Below are 14,352 nucleotides of genomic sequence, written 5' to 3' on the forward strand. Positions count from 1 at the left end.
CAACCAATCTGGGATAGTGAGAAATAAAATCCAGGAGCTACAATCAGACATACAGAATTTCAGGGAATGTGAGACCTCTGATTCCTGGATTTCTGAAACCCCTATATGGATACAATTTCTAACCAAACTATTAATCAGTTCCTGTTAGAGGATTACCAACTGCTGTCCACAGAGGAGCCTGATGCGAACATTTAACAGGTGGACCCCCATGGTAAAAGTCAGCTACACCCTGAAGTTGACAGCGCCCCAAGACAGCAGGAAGCAGTTTAAGAGACCCAATGCCCCTATTCCCCTTTCACCATCGGCTTCCCTCTCCCCCCTTTTTTCTCTTTATGATAAGAAAAAGGGAGGTGCGTTGTTATCAGGAACCGGCTTTATGATTATAGGTTGCCTCTGAAGCCCGAGATGATGGTGACATCACCCATAGGCAACAGGGACCTGCTCATCTGTTGCCATGGCAATCGCCATACATTCCCACATTCCCAGTCTCCCCTGGCTGACCTCCCACTTTAACCATCGAGTGATTGATTGCCTTGCAGACCATTCCTTACCTTTGCCCCTTTTTCTCTTTTCTTTCTTCGTCTCCGTTGCCCCCTGTGTCCCTTATCCCAAACCTCTGTCATGTGGCACTGTATTGGCCTGGTGTGGTCTGTCGGGACACGAACCACGTTTCTAACACAGCAACTCTCTGTGTAGACAAGGCTGGCTTCAAACTCACAGAGCTTCAATTGCCTCAGCCTCCAGACTGCTGGGATTAAAGACGTGTTAAGTCCGAAAGCACCACACAGAGACTACCACTGGCTTGGCAATTGGCAAGAGTGTTTTCACTCCATGAAAAAAAGAAGCCTGCAGGGGTTGGTCACTTATGAAAATGGTGATGACCCTAGACAAGGACACATGGGCCTCTTTATAGGGAAGTAGGAAAATTATAGCTAGGGTTGGGTAATCTAAAACTTCCCTGGTGGGTGCCAGGGATGTTACATGGGTCAGTTTGTGATTGGCTTGTGTCCACGTGGCCAGTGGGCTGCATCCCTGTGTCGTGAACATTTAACTACAGGACCAGGTCCCCAATCCATATAAGGCTGCCCTGCACAAATGGCCCATCCTGAGACAAGATGTTTTCCCATCCTAGTGATTTTCTCCAGGTTGTCCTTTGGATGGGGGATTCTATGGCCTTGTTCCTGGGATTTACAGGCTTTTCTTGGAGCAGGTGACTTATGGCCTAGTTTCTGGGACTAATGAGTTGCGGGTTTTATGGTTAGTTCCTAGAACAGATGACTTTTCCTTTTGGAGTCAGGCCTGGCTCTAAAATGGAGTTTATGTTATCTTCTCAGCATAACCACGTGTTGCTAAATAAATCTTTAAAAGGGGGGGAAAAAAAGACCAGGGAGAGATCTTGTTAGGTAAAGGCACTTGTGTCTACCCTTTGTCAGACCTGGAACCAAAATGGGGGAAATTCTTTGACCTCCCTGTTCCTGCTACTGCTCATGTTTATCTCCCCACAAACAAACAAGCAATAATTATTGTAACGAAAAGTTTAAAACGTTTTAAAAAACTTTTAAAGGTTTCTACATGTGGATGTGTCCAGTGTATGAACATGTGTGAGGTCAGGTAGCCACGGAGTTCACTGGAGCACCCTCTGGGGCTGGGGTTATAAGCAGTTGTGAGCCGCCGGGCATGGATACTCTGTAAGATCTGTTACAGGATATTTGATTATTTGTGCATAGAAAACCTAATCGTTAGCAAAATCCACAAGCTTAGAAAGATACTGCTATTGTCAGTAGGTGTGGCCTGCTGTGGTCTCTCCGGACATGAACCACGTTTCTAACACAACAACTCTCTATGTAGACCAGGCCGGCTTCAAACTCACAGACATTCAACTGCTTCAGCCTCCCGACTGCTGGGATTGAAGATGTGTTAGGTCTGACAGCACCACACAGAGGCAGTGTTAGGTGAGTCCTATAAAGATACAGTTAGGGTGTACCTCTAAAAGCCTCCTTAGATAGAATGCTAAAGAATTTAAGGACTTAAAAGAAAGTAAGGGACTTTAAAGAAAGTTTTTGCCTATTTTGAGGCAAATTGCTTGGTCCTACCGTCTTTGTTCTATGACCTGAGGCAAAGTCAGCTGGATGGTGGAGAAATGGTTCTGTCCCCGCTGACTTGGGTTGGAGCCCCTCACCATGACAGTGACGTGGTTCGACCAGCCAGGTGTAGGAGGAGCTAAAGACCTCTTTGGTAGCAATTGGACCTTTCAGAGCTTGCTCTTCTGACTCTCTAGTTTGAATTGGAGGAGCTTCGTGGAGGCTCTGAGTAAGAGGTGGGGATTTTCTTTCTTGGCTTTCAAGAATCACGGAGACTGGGGTTTGGGGATTTAGCTCAGTGGTAGAGCGCTTGCCTAGCAAGTGCAAGGCCCTGGGTTCGGTCCCCAGCTCCGAAAAAAAGAAAAAAAAAAAAAAAAAAAAGGACAAGTGAAGCAGGATTCTTGGAAAGAGAGCTTAGGATCCACTTGGGTTTGGGAGTGCTCAGAGAAAGATAAGAGTAGCTCGGTAGGACAACACAGAGAGATTTTTAAAAGAGCTAATAGTTTAATTGTAGAATAATGTTTGTAATTAGGTATTTTGTATGTAGTTAAAAAAATAAAGTTACCTCGCTGAGGTTTTTACCTCAGCTCCCGCATCCCATGTCTTTATTGGGTATAATTATTAAGTAAATTTAAAAGGATAAATATTATAAAGCTCAGTAGATTCTCTAAGCCACTGAGCCATCTCTTCAGTGATAGAGCACCTTGTTTGCAAAACAGCGTATCTGTGTGAGATTACAGATGACTGTGCCCAGTTACAATCAGTCTTCCCAGAGAGGAATGTCTGTCTCATCCTGGGCAAACAGTTTCAGGAAAAAGAGACTTCAGGAGAGACTATAGTCCTAGTTCCCTGAAATTGCAACCATTTCTTCATCCAAAAACATTCAACCTGGCTCTATAGAGGGTTCCAGCTAACTCTCCCACCCCCATCACCTGTGTAAGCTTAGCTTTTTTTTTTTTTTTTTTTTTTTTTTTTTCCGGAGCTGGGGACCGAACTCAGGGCCTTGTGCTTGCTAGGCAAGTGCTCTACCTTTGAGCTAAATCCCCAACAAGCTTAGCTTTTTTAATATCTACTTTTAATAAGGGTTCTTAAATGCCTTAACGTCCCTTTTAGTCCACCACCTACCAGAGGTAGTGGAAAGGAAAGGTTAGCAGAGCAAAGAAGGATGTGGACCTGCTCAGAAATATTTCTTTGGAGCAAACACAATCTGTGTTGTCAGAATATCAGCAGGTTAGTGCACACGAATTAGCAAAGGCAGCTCGATCCACTCACAAACACTATTTATGAACCAGCAATGGCAGGACTTGCAAACACCATTCATGAATCAGGAACAGTAGGTCGATCCAGAAGAAACCACAAGGCCCGAGTCTGTAGAAGTGGCAAGAAGCTGCCAGAATACCACCAGAGTTTTGTTGGTGCATTTCTCTTTATACAGTTGCAATGAACAGTGACCAACTAAGAATGGCATCTTAGTCAGGGTTTCTATTCCTGCACAAACATCGTGACTAAGAAGCAAGTTGGGGAGGAAAGGGTTTATTCTGCTTACACATTCACATTGCTGTTCCTTACCAAAGGAAGTCAGGACTGGAACTCACACAGGGCAGGGAGCAGGAGCTGATGAAGAGACCGTGGAGAGATGTTACTTACTGGCTTGCTTCCCCTAGCTTGCTCAGCTTGCTCTCTTACAGAACCCAAAACTACCAGCCCTGGGATGGCACCACCCTCAATGGGCTGGGTCCTCCCCCTTGATCACTAGTTGAGAAAATGCCTTACAGGTGGGTCTCATGGAGGCATTTCCTCAACTGAGACTCCTTTCTTTGTGATAACTTCAGCTTGTGTCAAGTTGACACACAAAACTAGCCAGTCCAAATGGTAAGGTGGACCAATACCACCCAGAGTCATCATCAAAGACCAGCATCAGCAAAGCCTACAATGACCAGTAAAGAGTGGCAGGGCATACCAATGCCATCCAGCATTGTCCACTGTCTGTTGGGTTATATTTATATCATTCTCAAACACTGTGTGCTCTCTCAAGCATCTGCTCTAGCAAAATATCACATGCCCTGTTTCCAGGAACCTTCTAGAAAAACATCACATGTCTGCAAAACATCCTTCCACGTGTAAACTTCAACAAAACATCCTCTCATAAGACTTTTTTTTCCAGAAAAACATCATGACACAACTGAGTCTCCAAAGAAACCAGAAATTTCCACTTTACAACACACTGCACAACTATGCCAATTGCATCGCTTTGTTTTTTTTGAGAAGGTCTCACTGTGTAGCCTAAGCTGGCCTCCAATACATGGTAATCCTCTGGTTACAGCTACTCATATATTAGGGCTACAGGCATGCACCATTATGCCCAGATGCTGAGCAAAACTTTAAAAGGTGCCCATTTTAGAAGAGATGTTGAGAAACATACCATGTAGGAGAGATAAACCATGGGTTCTGTGGATAATCTAGGCACACACAACAAAAAGTTTCATTATCTTGGTCCTTCATCTCAGTATTTGCATTTCTGGGAATTTATGAAAAGCTAATTTCATATGCATAGATGGATGCACAAATTCAAAACAGCGCTACAAGTGATAATAACAGATGATTAATTACTTATGCCATATATGTTCTCTTAGGGTTTCTATCGCTGTGATGAAGCACAATGTCCAAAAACCAAGTTAGGAAGAAAAGGTTTATTTGGCTTATACTTCCATATTATAATCAGTGAAGGATGTCAGGACGGGAACTCAAAACAGGACAGGAACGTGGAGGCAGGAGCTGATGCAGAGCCATGGAGGGGTGCTGCTCACTGACTTGCTCTCTACAGATTGCTTGGCAAACTTTCTTATTAGCCCAGGACCATCAGCCAAAGGATGGCACCACTCACAACAGATGGGGCCCTCCTCCGCCAATCAGTAAGTAAGAAAATGCCTTACAGGCCTGCCTACAACCTGACTTTATGGAGGCATTTTCCTTTTTTTTTTTTTCAGGATATGAAAATTTATTACTCTGTTTCCATTTTCAAAATTTTATGATCTTGGTCTTCCCTTCTTGCCTTTGTACAGAGCCAATAGACACACATTGGCTACTTTAACCACCTTAAAGCGGACTCCAGGAACATCACCCACGGCATGGCCTTTGCGACCAAATCCAGGAACCAGAACTTCATAATTTTCCTCAATGAAGTTCAAGCAACCATCATTGGGCATGAACGCTGTGATCTTCTTGCCATTCTTTTTTTTTTTTTTTTTTTTTTTTTTTCGAGCTGGGGACCGAACCCAGGGCTTTGCGCTTCCTAGGCAAGCGCTCTACCACTGAGCTAAATCCCCAACCCCTCTTCTTGCCATTCTTAATGAGCTGCACCCTGACACACTTCTGGATGGCAGAATTTGACTGTTTGGCTTCAACCCCTGCTTTTTCCAGCACAATTCCTTTTGCGTGAGAGGTACCCCCAAACAGATTAGCCTTCAGGGCTGTGCCCAAGAGGGCTTTCTTGTACTGTTTATCATGCCACTTCTGGTCCCGTCAGTGACTGTGGGCAGTGGGAGACCACGACACTTACCCATCTTGCCGGCACCACAGGCCCGAGAGAAAGAGCTGGAGGCATTTTCTTAATTGAAGTTTTCTCCTCTCAGAAGACTTCGGATTATGTCAAGTTGATATATCCAGCACATAAACCCATTAAAATAGTTGTGTGATTCATTTTTCTTCAGAGTTTCCATATATAGCCCTGGCTATCTTGTAACTGACCTTGTAGACTAGGCTAGTCTCAATGGCAGTATCTTCCACCACTTGCCTTTGACTGTTCATATAACAAGGCATGCACCACCACATCCAGATTGCTGTTTCAAGATAAGATTTTGCTACGGATGCCTAATGTGGCCTCAAACTTGAAATTTTTCTGCCTCAGCCTCCTGATTGCTGGGGTAACAGAGCCATGTCCCAACGTACAAGAAATTATTATTTCTTTTTTGTTGTTGTTTCTCAAGACAGGGTTTCTCTGTGTAGTCTTGGCTGTCCTGGAACTTGATCTGGAGTCTAAGCTGGCCTTGGACATGAGTTCAGGTTCATAGAGATCCACCTGCCTCTGCTTCCTGAGCTCTGAGATTAAAGGTATGCACACATACCTCTAACCCCCACCATACTGAAAATCATATTTCCTATTACATAAAAATAAATGTGTGACAAATAAGACGATGTTTATCGCATGATAGATACTCGGCAAGCATTTGTTAAATAAGTCATCGTGAGAGAAGCAGACACAGTTGGCCTGGAAAGTCTTCTTTGGTCATGCGCACCCTCTCTCCTGTAATAACACACTCCTCTGCCTAATTCCTTCACTTACCACTACTATCTCTTGGGGTTGAGACCTGGGACACATAGCTGAGGTGCATATTCAACATACCAAAGTGGACCTGGCCTTCAGGGCATCTCCCAGCATCCCTCAGTCTCTACCTGATAAACTTTGCCCTCTACCCTTTCCAGTCCATGCTTTCCCCTCATCCAGAGGCTCTTTCCTATATATTGCCTGACACCCCATCTCTCCCTCTCTCTCTCTCTCTCTCTCTCTCTCTCTCTCTCCTCTGTCTCCTCTCATCCTCCCCATCCCGTCTCCCCACCTTTATATATACTCTGGTTCTCTGGTTTAGCTTGAATTGGCTCACACGCCTGGCAGAGAAATGTCTTATTCCTATGTCCAAACATCCCTGTCCAAATGATACTCCTAACACCCTCAGAACCTTTTCCACCTCCCACCTGTATTGGGCTATGGGTACTCCCATCTCGGAACAATAGAACGCTTTGCCCTTCCCTTGGTAACAATCACATTAGGAAGTTTCTATTCTCAGTGCACCTAGGCAGGAAAGATGGAAGGGATGATGGGGCCTGAGCTGGTTTTTTGGGGTTGATGGGACCAGTGTGGTCTTTTTTCTGTTGCTGTGATAAAATACCATGAACAAAACCAAAGTGTCTTATGGCTATGGTTTCAGCGGAAGGGTCCACAGTGTCAGGAGGTGTGGCCGATGGCCACTAGAACAAGAGGCTGAGAGACCACATCTCTGTTCATGGGCAGGAAGCAGAGAACATGGGCTGGAGATGGGTAAGGCCACCCACAGTCATGTATTTCTTCCTTCCATAGCCTTCCCAAACATTGCCGTCCAATGGGGACTGAGTATCTAAATACATACAGGAGCCCATAGGGGACATTTCCCATTTGAACCACCATAGCCAGTGAGTTAAAACTTAGGGAGAACCCCAGTTGCTATCTTATGCCTGTGCATAACTTGGCATGTCTCTGATCTAAATAAAACCAAATGTATTATGTAGTAGGAAAAATTAATATATGACCTAACTTAGCAATTAAAACAGAGAACCACCCTCAATATACCCTTAGTAGCAGCCCCTGCTTCTGTTGAACTCAATAAAAGGAAGCCTCAAACAATGAAGCTCTTTCAGTACTCTTACTTGTATGGCTTGATGTCAGCTGTAACCTTGTGTCCTTCTATACAGTCTGCTGCATTCTCCTTTAACTTTTTTTTTTTTTTCAGAGCTGGGGACCGAACCCAGGGCCTTGCGCTTGCTAGGCAAGCGCTCTACCACTGAGCTAAATTCCCAACCCTCCTTTAACTTTCAACACAGTCATCTTCCTTCCTTTAAAAATCTGTATTGTAGCTGGGCGTGCATACTTTTAACCTTGGCACTTAGGCAGAGGCAGAGGCAGAGGCAGAGGCAGAGGCAGAGGCAGAGGCAGAGGCAGAGGCAGAGGCAGAGGCAGAGATCTCTGTAAACTCAAGGTCTGCACAGTCTATACTGAAAGTTCCAGGACATCCTAGGCTACTTACATAGTGAGACCCTGTCTCAAAAGAACCAAAAACAAACAAACAAAAAACCCCAAAACCCAAAACAAAAACAACAACAACAAAAACCCATGCACTCACCCACCCTAACTAACAAACAAACAAACAAACAAACAAACAAACAAAACAATCAAAAATCAAACAAGAACAAAACAGCCCCCAAAATATTTATTGGTTGTTGTATTGTATTTTGTATTTCTCTATGTAGCCCTGGCTGTCCTAGAACTAGCTTTGTAGATCAGGCTGGCCTTGAACTCTGAGATCCACCTGCCTTTGCCTCTGGAGTGCTGAGATGAAAGGAGTGCGCCACCGCCACCACCAGCTAGTTTTCTTCTTTTACAACTCTATTCAGATTATTAGTCTGTTTTTTTCTTTTTTATACTTTTTAAAAATTTTTAAATGTTTTTTTAAGATTTATTTATTTTATATATATATGAGTACACTGTAGCTGTCCTCAGACACACCAGAAGAGGGCATCAGATTCTATTACAGATGGTAGTGAGCCACCATGTGGTTGCTGGGAATTGAGCTCAGGACCTCTGGAAGAGCATCTTAATCGCTGAGCCATCTCTCCAGCCCCGGTTTTTTTCTTTTTAATTGGGTTGCTTGTTTAGGGTTTGGTTTGCAAATTCATTGTATATTCTAGACATTAATCCTCTGTCAGATATAACCCGCATATAACTGGCAGACTTCTATTCTGTGGTCTGTTTCATTGTTGCGCTATGTGCCTGCCTCACAGTTCGGATGCTGGAGCGAAGCCTGCTGGCTGGTCAGGGAAGACAAGGAGCAATCTGAGGATCCCTAGCCAGGCCGGAAAGAGAGATTCCAAGAGGCTCTGGACTGGCCAAAATGTTACAACTCTCAGACAGGAAATGGGGCAGGGCAGGAGCCAGATCTCTTCCAGCAGCTGCGGTGCTTATTGACAGCAGTAGGGATGAGCTGCGGAGGTCGCCCCGAAGCCGTAGCTGGAGCCTCTAAGTGAGTGGTTGCAACTAGCAGTGAACAACATGGGCAAGGGGCTGTGGCTAGAGTGCAAGCCCGACCTGCTGGGTGGAGCCAAGGTCTAGTGATGAATGCTCCAGGAGAGAAAATTCTTCCCTGGGGAGTTACAGCTTAATAGAACAGCCACCCTCAGATAATCTTTTTTTTCTTTTTTCTTTTTTTTTTTCGGAGCTGGGGACCGAACCCAGGGCCTTGCGCTTAGTAGGCAAGCGCTCTACCACTGAAATCCCCAACCCACCCTCAGATAATCTTGATGAAATAACTCGTGCACTTTCTTATTCCATGTGGATAGGAACCTTATAAACATTTTGGGGGTAAGACAGGATCCAGGGTAGATTTTTCCCATGATGCTTTATTTGCATCCAGGACATGTAGACCCTGGTTCTGAAGCCTGCCGTTCTCAATTATGAGAATTCCTGGAGTTTTGAACTTGCTTCATTCTTCTAGGTCTTCTGTCTGGTGTTACCATCTTCTCACCCCGCATTTCATCTCAAGGTTAATGGTTTCCTTCGCTATGAGAGCATTTTAATCCCCTGAAGTTTGTTTTCTGTAAGGAGTGGTTCTGATGCTTTGATCAGGATTCTGTGTGTTAATTAATTTGACATTAATTATATATCATACTTTGTAATTTACATAATTGTTATGGTTATATTCAATTTATTCTGAGAGTTTTTTTTTTTTTAAATTGGACAGAAAAGGTGAGATGTAGGAGATGGTTTTGATGCTTTGATTAGGAATCTGCATGCAAACAATTAAGGTCCTGTTTTCAAATTGGTTCTTGATTGATCAATAGATACCAGTGACCAATGGCTGGGCAGAAGAGGCGGGACTTGTAGGTTCCCAAAGGCAGGCTAGAAGGGGAAAGAGAATTTGCCATGCTTTGGAGGGAGGGATAGTCACCAGCCATGGTGACTTCCCAAGGCGGGAGATTAGAAACACAACTAAACTAAGGGTAGATGTAGGGTGCTGAGCAAGGAGTAAAGGAAAAGGCATGGTAGCCATGGGAGGCCTACAAGAGCCCAGCCACTGAGCCATAGGGCAAGTTTAAAATGAGCTCTCTCTCTCTCTCTCTCTCTCTCTCTCTCTCTCTCTCTCTCTCTCTCTCTCTCTTTCTCTCTCTCTCTCTCTCGGTGTGTGTGTGTGTGTGTGTGTGTGTGTGTGTGTTTCATCCTCAGATCCAAGGGAACCAGGACCATGGCTGTTAGCGAGGTCTGCCCAAGCTTAAAGCAGAGTAGTAGAAACTACACAGTTTTCTTTCCTAGTGAATGAAAAGCCTTTCTACCTGTTTGTAGCTTTTCATTATCTTTTCTTTTTACTACTTCGTGTGGGTTCTTCTCCTGTTTCCTAACAGAATCTTCTCTGGCTTAGCTCAGCTCCTCCTGTCTCAACTGTCACCAACTTTCTTCTCAAACTCTACTCACTGACCCTACTTACTCTTCTGTCTCCTGGAACCTACTCTTCTCTGACCCTCATCCTACTCTGCTATGTAAGCTTTCGCTTGCTTTTTATATCTTCTCCTGTTCCCAGAAGTCCAAGAGGCAACCTACACTGAAGGCCATAGGGTGTATTAATTAGGGTTCGCTAGAGTCACAGAACTTATGGGTAGTCTCTATACAGTAAGGGAATTTGTTGATGACTTACAGTCTGTAGTCCGACTCTCCAACCATGGTTGGCAGCAGCTGTGAATGGAAGTCCAAGGATCTAGCAGTTACTCGGTCCCAGAAAGCAGGCAGTCAAAGAAGAAAGAGAGGATCTTCCTTCTTCCTAATGTCCTGATGTAGGTCTCCAGCATAAAGTGTGTCCCAGATTTAAGGTTTGTACCACCAGGCCTGAATCTGGGACTTGCTTTGTCTCAGATGACCTTGAACTCAGAGATCTCCTTGCCTTAGATTCCTGGGATTCATAGCCACTTTGCCACAAGATCTCCATGCCGAGATCCAGGTCAGAAACTTTTATCTCTCAGCCTTAAGATCAGGATCACAGGTGAGCCTTCCAATTCTGGATTGTAGTTCATTCCAGATAGTCAAGTTGACAACCAGGAATAGCCACTACATAGGGTCAAGCAGTTCCTAACAGCTAAGTATTCCCAAAGAGTCAGTTGGTTAGCTCCTGGAGATAAAAGGGCCAGGGGCCCAAAATAAAACATACTATGCCTGTTCCTACATCTTGAAACTTCTCTACTTCTAGCAGTTTTAGAGGATTCAGATTTTACATCAAGGTCCTTGATCTATTTAGAGTTTATTTTTTGTTTGGAAGCAGATAAGGGTCATGTGTCATTCTTCTCTTAAGTGTGCTGGCTAGCTCTTACTGTCAACTTGACTTAGCCTATCTAGAACAACCTGGGAAGGAGTCTCAATTGAGTATTGCCTGAATCAGGTTGGTCTGTGCAGCACTCTGTCATGGTTGCTAGTTGATGTAGGTGGGCACGGCTCACTGTGGGCAGTGCCATCCCAGGCAGATGCTCTCAAGTTGTACAAGAACCTGAGGTATCTACGTATGAGCCAGCAAGCAGAACTGCCCATGACTTCTGCTCGAGTTCCTGCGTTTACTTTCCTCAGTGAGGGGCTATGACCTATACACTGGAAAAACAAACAAACAAACAAACAGCCCAAACCCTTTCCTCTCTGAAGTGGTTTTTGGTCATGGTGTTTGTCCCATGTTGAAAGCAAACTAGAATGGCAGCTGGTATCCAGTTCTTTTCAGAACCATCTGTTAAGACCTGTTTTTTCTGTTGGGTATTTAGGAAGAAACAGGGTTCCAGAGAAACATGAGGATGGATTGTTCTTTAGGGGAAAGATTCAGATATAATTATGAGTTCGAAGCAAAAAGCTTCAGCCTGCTTAGGACAACAGAACTTACGATTTCAAGGTCTTTTTGCTGAGAGAAGGGGGTGGCGGGCTGGAGGTATACCATAGAAAATGAGCCAAAGGGGCTGGGGATTTAGCTCAGTGGTAGAGCGCTTACCTAGGAGCAAGGCCCTGGGTTCGGTCCCCAGCTCAAAAAAAAAGAACAAAAAAAAAAAAAAAAAAAAAAAAAAGAAAATGAGCCAAGGTCAGTTGACATTATCTAATCAAGCTGAGACATTTTGTTTCCTATATTTTGGCTGAGACAAGTGTTTGAAGTCTCAAGCGTGTTTCAGGGCAAGGGGATCAGGAAGAGCGATAAGCTTAGTATGTTATGTGACAGGTCACTTGTCCTTGCCTGTAGCTCTCCTGTTTATGGCTTTGAAAGGGACCATCCCCAGAAACTTGGCCTGGGACTGAGAAGTACTTGCACATTTGTGAGAGCAGGCAGACTGCAGGCTGGAGATGACCTTAGCTGCTTGCAGCAGCTGTGAGGGGACAGAATGCACCTGGAGTGTCTGGGCTCTCATATTCTCCAGGATTTTGTCATCTCTCTTAAATACCAGGTGGTTGCAGCTTCACAGATCTACATCTGGATTTTCTGTTCTATTTAACCTTGTTTCTGTTTTTGTGTCAGCACCATGTTGGTTTTGTTATTTTGACTCTGTAATATAACTCTGTAATATAAGTCAGGTATAGTCATAATTGAAACTAAATTATTTTTCTTTTAAAAATACATCCTTTAGGCATTACAGGCATGATGATACATGCAGTCAGGTCCAAACTCCAAAAGGCAGTTCAAATGTCCAGAAATGAGCTCAACCTGGACTGTAGAGGATTTCTGGCAGTTAGATGAAAGACAGCATTCCTCATTCCCATCTGCTAAATGAGTCATTTCCCTTACCTCTGGCAGAAGGGACTTATGGCTACCTGTGGTGCCTATCAGCCTATCAAAGCACATGCTGGCCACCAGGTTGTTTCAGTATCTCAAGTAACTTGTTACACATTTTAAAGTCCATGCTAGCTCATGTCCTAGCCCTTCTCAACTCCTTCCTTACTGTAATCTCCATCCAGTTCATGGGGTTCCCTCCTCCAGCTACTATATAGCCCTGCTCTTCTGTTTTCTGTATTCTCTACCATTCTCCTCTCTCTTCAGATAGCTCTGGCCAGATCCAGTCTGTTGGCCATGTTCAGTCTACTCTTCTCTAGAATTCCAGATAACCCTTACTGTACCATAACCATACACCACAGAGCAGTCGTGTTTATACACACATACTTTTAACCCAGCATTCAAAGCTACTATTCAAACCCTAACATGTACCCATAAATGGTATGTATGCATATAAACCCCCAATAATGCCTGTTGCATAAAATGAGCTTTCTTTTCCTTTTTAAGACACAGAAAAACAAAATGTCTTCTCTTAGCCAAAAATGGCTAAGAGATTGACTGTGGTATATTTGAGACAAGTAAAAGCTGAGGTGTTGTGTCAGAAATAGAAAAAAAAATGTTCATTAAAATCTACTCCCGGGGGGTTGGGGATTTAGCTCAGTGGTAGAGCGCTTGCCTAGGAAGCGCAAGGCCCTGGGTTCGGTCCCCAGCTCCGAAAAAAAGAACTAAAAAAAAAAAAAAAAATCTACTCCCGGGCTGGAGAGGTGGCTCAGCGGTTAAAAGCACCCGACTGCTCTTCCAGAGGTCCTGAGTTCAAATCCCAGCAACCACATGGTGGCTCACAACCATCTGTAATGAGATCTGATGCCCTCTTCTGGTGTGTCTGAAGACAGCTACAGTGTACTTACAGATAATAAATGAATAAATCTTTAAAAAAAAAAAAATCTACTCCCAACAGTTTCAACAAATACTGTCTCATTAAGACCCTGAGAAGATGAATAGGTATAAAGGTTAAAGGTCAACTCGATGGGCTAGGAATAGAAATGTCTGTGTGGGTTTAATATGGGTATTTGCAAAGAAGATTAAGGGACGGTGAAGACTCTCCCTAGAGTGGGCAGCCCTTCTAACGGGGCGACCCAGATATAAAGTCCAAGGTGGGCTGGAGAGATGGATCAGCAGTGAGAAACACTTTCTGTTCCTCCAGACAACCTGAGTTCAGTTCCCAGCATCCACTTTAGGTGGCTCACAACTGTCGGTAATGGGATACTGGAGTTGTCCCCTATCCCCTAAAGGTACTAATTAAAAGTAAAAGCTTAACAAAAGAGAGGGCAATCCAAATAAAAGAAGCAGCGCCTGCAGATCCTGCTTCACATTTGGCTAGCCTGTCCTGCTACTCCTGCCATCTTCAGCACCAGGCCAGGATGGCCTCCAGCTTCATGAGACTTCTAGTGCACAGCAGTCACTGTCAGGACTACCCAGGCCATACTGACAATGACTTAAATACATGTGTGCATAAATAAGATGTGTGAGGATATATGTCTATGGTTCCAGTACTCATAAGGTAGAAGTAAGAACACCCTAAGTTTAAGGCTAAACTTGATTTGAGGTTATTTTAAAATAACAAACCAAACACCTTTCCTAGCACTTGGGAGGCTGAGAGAAGATGACTGTTCAAGGAGAGCATA

General features: G+C 44.1%; 1 pseudogene; it reads right to left on the bottom strand.

Annotated features, from left to right (window-relative positions):
- Nucleotides 1-5,067: 5,067 nt before the first annotated feature.
- Nucleotides 5,068-5,644, bottom strand: LOC116902835 (annotated as a pseudogene).
- Nucleotides 5,645-14,352: the final 8,708 nt, after the last annotated feature.

This window comes from Rattus rattus, chromosome 6 (genome assembly GCF_011064425.1).
Source record: "Rattus rattus isolate New Zealand chromosome 6, Rrattus_CSIRO_v1, whole genome shotgun sequence".
Classification (NCBI taxonomy): Eukaryota; Metazoa; Chordata; class Mammalia; order Rodentia; family Muridae; genus Rattus; species Rattus rattus.